This window comes from Lingula anatina, chromosome 4 (assembly GCF_051362555.1).
Source record: "Lingula anatina isolate TDL-2025a chromosome 4, LinAna3.0, whole genome shotgun sequence".
Taxonomy (NCBI): Eukaryota; Metazoa; Brachiopoda; class Lingulata; order Lingulida; family Lingulidae; genus Lingula; species Lingula anatina.
Window position 1 is genome coordinate 1,900,777 of NC_141770.1, and position 11,412 is coordinate 1,912,188.

An 11,412-nucleotide genomic window follows, 5' to 3' on the forward strand; every position below is an offset into this window, starting at 1 on the left:
AAAGATAACCAAGTTTATTTCATGGAATTTTACTTATTTTTTTATATATTTATTCAGCTCCCACCTGGTAACAGTAGCCTGTGTTTTATGACTTCCTGACACTTTATCCTCTTTGTTTGAATTGATGTGTTAATGCTTACATCAAAAAACCATCATATGTACCTGCCTTTATTATTTGTCAAAAATGAAATTAAAAAATTCTGATTGTCATTTTTATCTGAATTAACTTGTTTAATATTATAACAAGATCAAATATTAGCCAAGTAGCTCATTAGATAGTTTATTTATCATATCAAACTTAAGCAAGTTTTAATGCAGATATCATTATTTTTGTTTTACATTTCTGAATATTCAAAACTTGCTATTAATATATTTAAAAAAATGTTTAACAAGTGGATGTTTGAAAACATGAGAATACATCAGTTTATTTTGCTCCAAATAAAATTTACATTTATATGCAAATCGGCTTGGCGGAACTCGAAGGATGGGGTGGGTGTTCGATTCAAGTACTTGGAACATATTAAATATTTTTCCGGAAGGGCTCTTAAAAATTCCCTCTAGTTACTATAAGAAGAAAGTCTACCAGGAGTGGTTGGTTGGGAATACTTAGGGGAGTGGAAAGCACGCTCGGCTCGGAGGCAGCAGGACTCTAGTTCGATTCCTGGCGCTTCCAAGCGCCTTACCTTCTGCAAAAATAACGAAAACATTTTGGGCTCTAAGTTATTACAAATTAAAATTTAGCAAACAAAAAAGACGGTATATATATGTAATAAAACAAGTCGCAGATTTTATGCACTTTGAACATTGTTTCTAAAAGTCCGAATCCTTTGATTTATGAAAAAAAGTATCGTAAAACTGAAAGACTGGCAAGAACTGATAATAGACAAAATGGATTTTGTAACAAATTGGACCGGGCAGCTTTTTGTCAAAGTTGGCATTAGTGCCTTGTCTTCATCGAATTCCACCAAATTTCAAAAGCATTTCCGTCCAAATTCTGAGCTTGTAACAATTTTAAAAATGTAAATAATCTGCCAAAATTTCTTCATGTTTGTAAGTTACCTGGTTGTTTTCCCAATCGATGTTTTTTTTTCACCAAATTCTAAAATAGAGATCATGGATGGCGTAACTGTGGATGAAAATTTACATTTGAAAAGCAAATTGGGAGCGACATAAAGACATGGACGGTTTACAAGATTATCCAAATTCAGAGTAAAATACGAACAAAACGGAAAGGGTTTCGCAAAAATCAGTGTACTTGAAGTGACTTCACATTCACTTTAAATTAACTCTGGTTCTCGGTATTCATTGATGACACCAAGCACAAGTAACACAACATGGGCATGCAGGACTGATGTCTAACCAAGCCTGTCTTTCTAAATTTCCCCTTGCTCCCGAAATAATTAAAATTTAAAGGGAATACAGAACAACTTTAATAAAAACGCTCCTCTGCACATTTTAGTATTAAGGTTTACATACACTACGGTAGAATATTGATTTTGCCATTTACACAAAATCCTTTGAAATAGCATTTTCAGATGATAGTTCCGTAAAATTATAAAAATAACTGACCAAACTGTTAGAATGGACTTAAGTATAACAGATAAAATAATAAATCTTATAATCTAATTAAAAAAATCTATACATTTTATTTAGGAATTATTAAGTGTGCACTATTTTTTGAGAAAAATTGACAAAAGTTGACGATCTAAAATTCCAATGAATCCTTTCAGAATACTCATTACCTCCCGAAAATTGTGCAGTCCTACAGAAACATTTTAATGGACAAACAATATCTAAATGAAGTCCATTTGCCGTTTTTGTTTTTCTACACTTGTTTTGTAACTCAGGTTCTAAACGGCGTATAAATGATCCCAATCCTTGGAATTCTTTATAGAAAACTATAGGAACAGTTTTCTTATCATATACGCAGGAAAGATCTCCATTCTACTAGTGCAATATTAAATTTATTTTTATTTCGGATGGCAATCTTTACCCCGCCCCATGGTTTAACTTTGTCTCAAAAACAGACATTTGATCCCCGCCCAGTACTGAAAACACCGAGAACCAGAGGGAAGTTAATTCCCAGCCACAGTGCCATATTTATAATTGTTAAAAGATCCTTATATACCGTAGTACATGTGGACAATTCTGCAGCAACGTGGGCACATTTTGCCGTTACATGAAGTTGGGATTTTTAAGGCGTTATACGTTTTATTTTCAGTGTTTTTTTAGATTTACATCTCCTCATAACAGGACGGGTATCTACCCCGACACAAAAAGCACACATAAATTACCCTCATTACACCATTATCAGATAGAGCACTGTACAACGACATAGTAACATACAATTGCCAAAAGAAGCGAACCAGCATCATGCAGGGCGGACGCCTAGTATGAATTTAATTTCTATAAGATGTTTCACAAATAAAAAGCTCATTTCATTCGACTTTTAATTTGATTTACGTTTTGGTGCAGAATGTTACAAGCAAAGGCAAACAACATTCCGCACTAAATGTCATCCCTGCAAATTAACGTCGGCATAGTAAGCAATCTTAGCATGGGTGTGGGGCTGTATGTGTCGAACACGAAACGTGTCTCTGAGTAGGACGCTTCTGGTATCTTCGTAAAGGGTACTTAGAGTCACTGGAATTAAAGGAATAAATTCACATCCATGAAACGATGTCTAAAGATCCGATAAAGCAATACATGTTCATTACAGCAATGCGTCTCAGTATCCTTTGCGTTATGATTAACGAATTGCAATTAAGCTTTAAAATTATACAAATTACATATTTATATTTAACCCTCATGGAAAGCTGAGGGTTATCAGAAACAAAAGGGTGCCCAAAAGGCACTGAGGGAAAACTAAGAGAAAGTATCCTTCACGTCAGTTAGATGTCTCCATGGTCATTATGCCTAGAGTGCACTATTTAGGGAAAATGTCGTCAATGCAAAACTAAGAAATGCTACAATACATTTTCTATCATCTGTACGGAACTTACGAGATACTTCTGCCGGTTTCAGTGCCATCTTTTCGGCCTACATGTGACAGTAGCAGTAATATGGCTTATGGGACATCCTTCCTCTCTATCTTCTACTGACCTTGGTCCTATCTGAGCACCTCTCACGAAAACGCTCACCTGATTTACATAATGATGTAGAGGTCACCTACTTTCCGTGTGGACGCTTCGGTTCGAATTATCGTCTGGTTATGAGAAGGCACAATAAGTTTCCATTTGGAAAAGAGGATTAGGGGTTGATAAAATCATAATGTCACACACACACACACACACACACACACACACACACCAAAAATAATAAAAAAATAAAAACAAAGTCAACATACTTGTTATTGCGCGACAGGGCATGTAAATCAACTTTCATAGGTCGAATGAACAAACTGAGGAGGAATTGTGATAGAAAAGACAAGGTTTCATTCAATCTCACGGTACAGCGAAACCTTATGGTTAATGAATTCTTTCTTTGTTTCTACGTCTTGAAACACAGATGGTTAATTGAATTGTCTTGTATGTAACATCCATAGGTAATTTTCCATAATCAAATTTTACAGAATGAATATTTTAACTGTCAGATTCTGGTTGCCAAAATCGTTTTTGAAATACGTTTTGGCTCTGAAATTACAATAGCCGCATGGAAATGGCATTTTAACGCGAAGTGAAATCCCAAAGTATGGAAGTCATCGCTGGCTTGCCTGAAGCATGGGTGGCGTAAAGTGTATAAACGCCTGGTAATCATAAATTGATTTTCAACAGAAAAATGATTCTTGACAATTAATGAATTGCTTATGGCACCTAGAATATTAGCACAAAATCCCACGTATATTTTTTTAATGAAACCTTGGACGGAAGACTGGAAGCATAAAGGTAGAGCATTCTAGATCTATTGTTTCAGGCGTAGGCCGTTCAAATCGTAGCCCAGTCAAGATAAAGGTCATTGCAAATTGTCGCGACAAATTTCGTTTTTATCGTACTTTATTAACAAATGACTTATCCTTTGATCTTTGCTGGGGCGACGCTGGAAATAATGATTTACTTTAATAAAGCCACGGCGGAACATGTAGCACAAGTAAGGCAAATCAGTTCTCTACGGGGAATCCGCAGCGATAGTTCACTCAAGGATATTGGCTGCTCTTTGATGAAGCAAATGGCAATTGCGAGCTTGTTTCTGGGTTCCTCAATACTTTTTCAAGGCCGGCGCACACTTTGGTCTACAGCTATCCTGAGCTATCCTTTCCGTGGGGTTTGTGCTGGTGTGTCTGCTCTTGGACGATTGGTTTTATTCACCCGAGGTCTACTTAAGAAACATATCGAGATAGGACTTTGTTTCAAGCTTCTGAAGGTCGTGCACTGATGAAAAAAGCACAGCTGCCGGCCTTGGGAGTTCGTTGGCTGAGGTCGTAATCCACCGTGTGCGTCGCGCTTATTCCAGAGTTCTTGTGAAACGCCCACTGGTATATGACGATGTAGTGTCATGATCTGGAAAAAGCTTCGGTTGGAGAATTGGCTTTGAAAAGTATATTTATAAGAGCGACAAAAGTTTTTATTTCAAAGGATATTTGATGCCAGACTTTCTGATTTTTTGACGTCTTCTTGAGTCCCCACTTCCACGTACATGGTTGGTTTAGGATGTGATATTGTTTCAAATCTTGTTTCAAATCTTGGTGATATATGCATTTTCAATTAACTGAAAAAGATATTATCCAAAAACGAAAAATAAAAAATAAGAAAAATAAAACTATTGATGTAATGTTTGCCTAATGTACTGGTAAAATACACGGGACGATTTTCAAGTTTTAAAATTAGGTAAAATCGGATTGATATGCATTCACTGAGTTAATCAAGAAACAACTTAATTCCGTGATCACACACAAAAGTTATTAACAAGGAAAAGAAAAAAATTAATTTCAAAAATTACCTTTAAAATGAGAAGGGATAAATTCATCAATGTTTTTGAAAAAGTTAATATGGCGGAGTTGGCATTGTTCTTTGAGAGAAATTTATCAAAAGAGTAATCGAAATCTCGAAATGCAGTATTTCGTGTCGGAGAGAATCCTTTTTGCATTCTAGCGATTAAGTTTTTTTTTATTAAACAAAGCTGTCTACTAGGATGAGGCACCATAATGTTTTTTTGATTCATCTAAAACGGGGCAATAGACAATAGAAATCAGTTGTGAGAACATTAGTGATAGTGAACGAGTTGTTCTATCCATTAAAACCCACTATTACTAAGTCATAAGTATTGTATACCACGTGTCAAATGGTCATCAGATATACTTGACAACCTTGTAAACAGTTTGTTATTAGAATTGAAGTAAAGATTGACGCCGTTATGACGTCAGCGCGGGGCATTTGCCACGTGAAAATCCCCGATAATCGCAAAACCTTTTTAATGAGATGTGCCTTTTGGTAGAATTCCAAAATTTCCATTTGCCTTTATGTTGCTTATATATAACAAATGAAAAGTTAAGCACGATATAATGTTTTTCATATGAGGTTCACGGATATTAGAAACGTAAACGCACACACATGTACTTAGAGAATATTGAGATTTTGCGGAATTATACGCGATTATCTTTACTGTTAAACTGGTCTACTGATATCCCCAATGTAAGAAATCGATAGCCTTGTTGAGGGATATAGACCTCACTAAAGAGAAAGACCAATTGAAAAGCAGTTCAGTATCTTCTTGACATTTAGAAAAAATAATATCTTCATTTCTTTCTTTTATGATATGTTACGCAGATTTCATCCAACAGACGCAAACTTGACGTAAACGGAAGAGTGAGACCATGGAAGTACCATATTTCCATAGTGAGATCAAACGAAAGTGCAATGGCCTTTTTCATCGTAAGCCGCATACACTGTCCGAAGCCTTAAAGTTTTAATAACTCAAAAACGCCATTTTCTGCTTCACGCGCGGTCGTTATCTCCCTAATTCCTGATAAACATACATGTACACTCTGTCACATTCTCTCTCTCTCTCTCTCTCTCTCTCTCTCTCTCTCTCTCTCTGCATGTGATCGTACGTACGCGTAACAGCCATGCACATTCTCTCCAAATTTATCATTCACACAGCAGGACGAACACACACACACACACACACACACACACACACACACACACACGCGTATATACACACACACACACACACACACACACACACTCTTCATCTCCCTTATGGACGGCTCCTCTCAAAGTCCTGTCTGTTGAATATTTTACCCTCACATTTGACGTAAAACTGGATCATAATAAAATCTAAAATCTATTACAGCAATTTTCTTTGATTACGATTACAGACGATGGCCTCAGAAAACCTTTGCAGATAGCACACTTCAGCTTATCATAAATTGACGCAGCTAACGTCTTTTTCCTTTGCCTTAACATAGCCGAGTCTATAAACCAAAATTACCGGTTCAATAAATCGACATAATTCTAATGAGTGTCATTACTCCCTGTTCGCCTCCGTTATTTCTGTAAGGGTTCAATCTTGTTACATTTATGTCTGATGTCCTCTAATAGATCTGTGGGCAAAGCATTACTCTGGGAGAGGCGCTGGTACAACAATCTAAAATAAATGTTTAAAATGTCTAAAATAAGTTTTCCTAATAGCTGAAATGATGATAATGAGAATGAGTGTTCATTTTGCATGTCTTTTTTTTTTTAATTCAACTTAAAGAGACATTTTCTAAATGTGGCGTCTCGACGCTGGTTCTATACTTGGACTCCCTCCAAAAGAATCCTGCACTGTGTCCATATTCTCCTGCGATCTTGCTGTCAACTTTCGGTCACTTGTTGATGGTTTTCCTATCTTAATGGTGTTCATCCATGTTCCTGTGTGCTCAAATTTCTTTTCCAGGATGGATAATTTGGAACTTATAAGAAACTTATTGAAATTCAACCTGCCGCGGCATCTCATCAGTACTGTTTTCAGCTGCAGCATTACACAAAGTGTTATATCTTCGGTTGAGCATGTCATTTCCTCGGATGATTTAAAAATGCTGTTCTATTAACCCCGAAAAAATAAAATGAAATTAAATGGTTCACATTTAAATTGAAAACCCCTGTACAGCTAGGACACATGGTAATAGTCTTTGTTAAAAATAAAACAAAAAATAGACTTGGTGCAAGTATTTATTTATCTTTTTTTTTGTTTTGTTTCTTTCTCGCTTGAGAATATTGTGCATCCCTTAGAGTTCGAACACGTGACCTGAGAGGGGGCTGCGTTCTCCAAAGTTTAAAAAGTTTTACCTAGTATACTAGACGGCCTCTGTAGCTGGCATCACCCGTGCAGTAGATTGAATGGTCTCTATTCGCAAACTTCTCAAATATTCGGAGAAACGTCAATAGTTTAAATGAAGTCTTCTTTCTTTTGTTTTGTCTCCCTCTCTCCGCTTTTTTTTTTTTTAACTTTTCTCTCTTTAGGCGTTTTAAAGCGCCAGAATATACACATATCCTTTGTATTGTTCTTTCCTTGTTACACCAAGCGTCTTAATATGAAGTCACAACTGTCTGCATTATTTGTTTAACACTATGACCCCACTTAAACAGCGTCTATTTCTGTCCCTTCTGCCGCCCTCTTCCCGCGTGTTCCTTAATAACCTAAGACAAGTCAATCACTTAAGATGAGAGTAACGCTTGCAATTCTCATCAAACTGTAATTTCCAACACGCTCGAGGTCCGTCGTAATGATTTCTCTTTGATGAGGAACCCGTGTTTGCTTTGGGCGGCTTCTCGAACTTTAATTTTTTCAGTAAACAGACGGTCGTCTTCAGTTATGTTGCAGAGAGTGCACAGGATGGGCGCACTTACCTGAAGATGGGGGTTATTTCCAATGACAGACAAGTGACGGAATGGACAGATGTAAAAGCAGGATTGAAACTGCAAGTGCAATTTTTTCAACAGGCTGTATAACATTTTAATAGACCGGGAGATGAAAGGTTTTCTTCTCTGAATTTCTCTCTCTCTCACTCACTCTCTCTTTCACACACACACACACACACACACACACACACACACACACACACTCTCTCTCTCTCTCTCTCTTATTTGATCACTATGTCTAGTGGCAATGCCTAACCATTTATTTATCATCCTCTTTTTCTTCCCCATATTTTGCCGCTAGTTCTGATATGCGGTTTATAAGAACAGATAGCTGCTGCACCCCGCCATATGTGGTATTTACTCCTTGGTTTCTGACGCATTGCCAGAACAGAGGGTTGTTTACAGGACATTTATCTCAAGTTAACAGATAGAGGGCGCACTCAGACACGTGGTGAGACCAAGACCGGTTTGGGTCTAGATTGAATCATCAGACTGGATTACCTGACCAATACATCAGTTGTTTTTATTTCCCAGAGAGTACGTTTCAGTACCTCCATTCATCCCCCCATCCCCCCCCCCCAAGCTGGACCTACAGATTTTCGACGCCGCCAACAAAAATTTCGCTATTTTGAACAGAGAACGGTTTAAGGCAAATAAACTTCTGATACATTACTGTTGCGGTCTGGTCTAAGTCTGAGCACACAATGTTGGTAAATGTTTTTTGGCTTCGACTCATGTCTTAGCCATTAGGGATGATATCTGGTAAGTTGTGATAACGTTACTCATCAAGCCACTGCAAAGACCTTTTTCATCTTCTTTCTTCCTTTTCATGAAATGCTTTGAATACAATTCTTGAAATTCCAAGATTGTTCTTCACTCATGCCGTCCCATTGCTGTCCATTTTCTAGTTCTCTCTTTTACTTTATACAGAAAGCATAATTTGGTTCAGTCGCATTGCCAGGTGTGGCTTTGAACACGAAGCGTTTTGATTCTGTCTGAACGCACAGGTAAATGCTTTTCCTTCGACTCATCGCTTCAGAATCAAGGTAGTTTTTCTTGTTTGTAATTTTGAAGATATGTTCCCTTTCATTCTTCGTTACACATCCACATAATCTTTTTTTCTTACTCGTAGAATGTTTTAATTTGAACTCAATGTTTGAAATTCCAGTACTGTGCGCCATATTTTCAAGGCTTTCTGTTTTCTGATTCTCGCTGTTCACTGTTTTTACAGAAAGCTTAATTAAGCTAATCGTCCGTTTTGTTAGACAACATTGTTATTCTCTCTTCTGCTGCTGATTATCATTGTTGTCTTATTAGAAGAACTAATGTATTGTTCAGAACTACTGACGAATGCGTTGCTAGTAAGCTTTTTCTGGTATTTTAGTTACACAAATATTAACCGAACCAAATGTTATTTTTCGTCTTGATAATTGTGTTGATGTTATTAACTATGATTCAATGATTGAAATTGATATTGAGTTTCATGATCACCACAAGAACAACTTGGCTACTTTCAGGACAATGATAAATAAATAAATAAATAAATAAATAAATAAATATTCAAACAGGATAAAAAGTGATTAAAATATAATAGAAAAAATTAATTAAAATAACAATACTGCTCTAGAATGCAGACAGTCACTTTAACTTTTTTTCTAAAATTCCCCAGGTCTGGAGGACATTTACAGATCTGGGATGGCAAGATTTTCCAGTAATTATTTACCTCAGACTACCAGCGGTGGAGAACATATTTGTACCACCTGGAGCTATTTTGCCGACAACATACAGGTGCGGAGAAAAAATGGTACAGATATTTCCCCCATGCTTACGTCAGTTTCGGCAAATCAGATAGGAATCAGCACAAAAAACGTGGATTAAGAAGCCCTGTAAAAGCAAGCACCAGAGAAAATAAATAGAAGATTGAACTCTACCGAAAGTATGTAAATATTTAGCTACCCGAGCAATTCAAGAGAGATCTAGTTTATCGTAACCCAGTATGCCTCTTCGAGATAAAAAAAGAAAGATAACGAATGCAGAATGTGAATGGCAGTTCAAATCTTATCTACGTCACAATGACGTCATAAGGGCCAAACGAAAGGCAAAAGCTATTAATGCAGCATAGTTTCTAACGTTCATGTGTTGCTTTGCACTCAGCGGTTTCCTTTTATCTTTCCTCTTGCTTTGCAGGGGGTTATCCAACATTATTTCTTTTTTTCTACCGTGCAAGACGATTGGCGTATTTTACGTAATGAAGCCATCACACGCGGTTAGTTTTACGGGATTAAAGATAAGGTGGCACCAAAAAATGATTATATGTATATAGCTTATTCACAGCAATGATTGCAATTCATTGTTAGTAAAACGTGATTACTTTACAATTATGTCTCAGCAACTGATTTTCAACAAAGCTGTTGTATAAGAAAGGGTGTTTTTGTTCAAACAAAATGTCAGCGAGAATTAATATTGTCTGTGATCATCTGTCTCTCGAGTTTTCAAGTCAGGGACCTTCTGAAAGTTTTGAAGATCAGATTTTTACACTTATTTTGAGCTGAGTGATTTTGTTTTAGGATGTGCCTATTTATTTTGTGTATAGATGCAATTTTCACGCGGTTTCAATTCAGCTTAGGAGAGAAATATGCACATTTATCAGCGTATGGACAGACATGATTTTAAATTAAACTGACACTACGAGGACAGTGCAGCGATCTTTCCACAAGTACTGAATAAATTACCAAAGACCGACTCGTCTCCACTGCGGCTGAAATGGAGCAAACCGCAGTCGATCTAGTTCATATCCATCTTTCATTCAATATAATTCGTGTCTCTCCTGTAATCTAATTTTCCGTGCAATCTTGTCATCCCAGAAGTGATAAACGCGCTCGTTGTATTTATCGAGATCTATTCCGAGCACGCGTGGGACTAGTGTCAATAATGCAGGCAAAGACAATAGTGCTCTAAGCAGACCCGCGGGACGCGCCAGTCAAAATATATCAGCCACACATGCCAATATTTTTGGGAAAGTGAGACATAAGCGTTCCAATCAATTTTCAGTTGGTGCTGACGTTTTCGTTTTACTTCATTTCCGAATTGAGTCGGACTGATATAATTTGATTTGGTTGCTTCTATCATGGAGCATTTCGTGTTTATATCAGTCATTTTCACACTGACTTTCAGAGAATTCTGACCACTTAGTTGCAATATCAGTAAATGGAAATTGAAAGTACTACCAGGGTTTCTTGGTATACGGTAGTCTTGGAAACTTGGGGAGATATTTTTTGGAAAGCAAAACATTGACTCATTTGAAGTCGGATTTGCCTGCGCTGGAAAATACATGCATTAGGAAACGAGTTCGATTACTTTAATCTTATTATTCAATGTTTTGTCAATATTTTGGGAAGTGAACCATGTAAAGTGGACAAGTGACAGCGAGATGTTGTCACCAGTAACAAAACAGTGTGTGACCTTCATACTAAAGGACGAACCTGTCAATAGACATCAGCAGTTAAGGTCAGTTTCATTTCAAAAAGAAAAATGAAATCGACACTTATCTAGAGTCTGACAGAGTTTTTCT

At 36.9% G+C, this 11,412-nt stretch overlaps 1 long non-coding RNA gene across 2 annotated transcripts; it reads right to left on the reverse strand.

Moving 5' to 3' along the window:
- Nucleotides 1–268: 268 nt before the first annotated feature.
- On the reverse strand, nt 269–4,647 carry LOC147762031 (uncharacterized). 2 transcript variants are annotated; one of them, XR_015333788.1, is made up of 3 exons: nt 3,003–3,191; nt 2,510–2,643; nt 269–686 (listed from the first exon to the last, which is right to left on the reverse strand). It is a non-coding gene; the product is annotated as an uncharacterized LOC147762031 (long non-coding RNA). The 2 variants fall into 2 exon arrangements; XR_015333787.1 differs by lacking the exon at nt 269–686 and having other exon boundaries at nt 2,384–2,643; nt 3,003–4,647.
- Between the last annotated feature and the right edge of the window lie 6,765 nt (nt 4,648–11,412).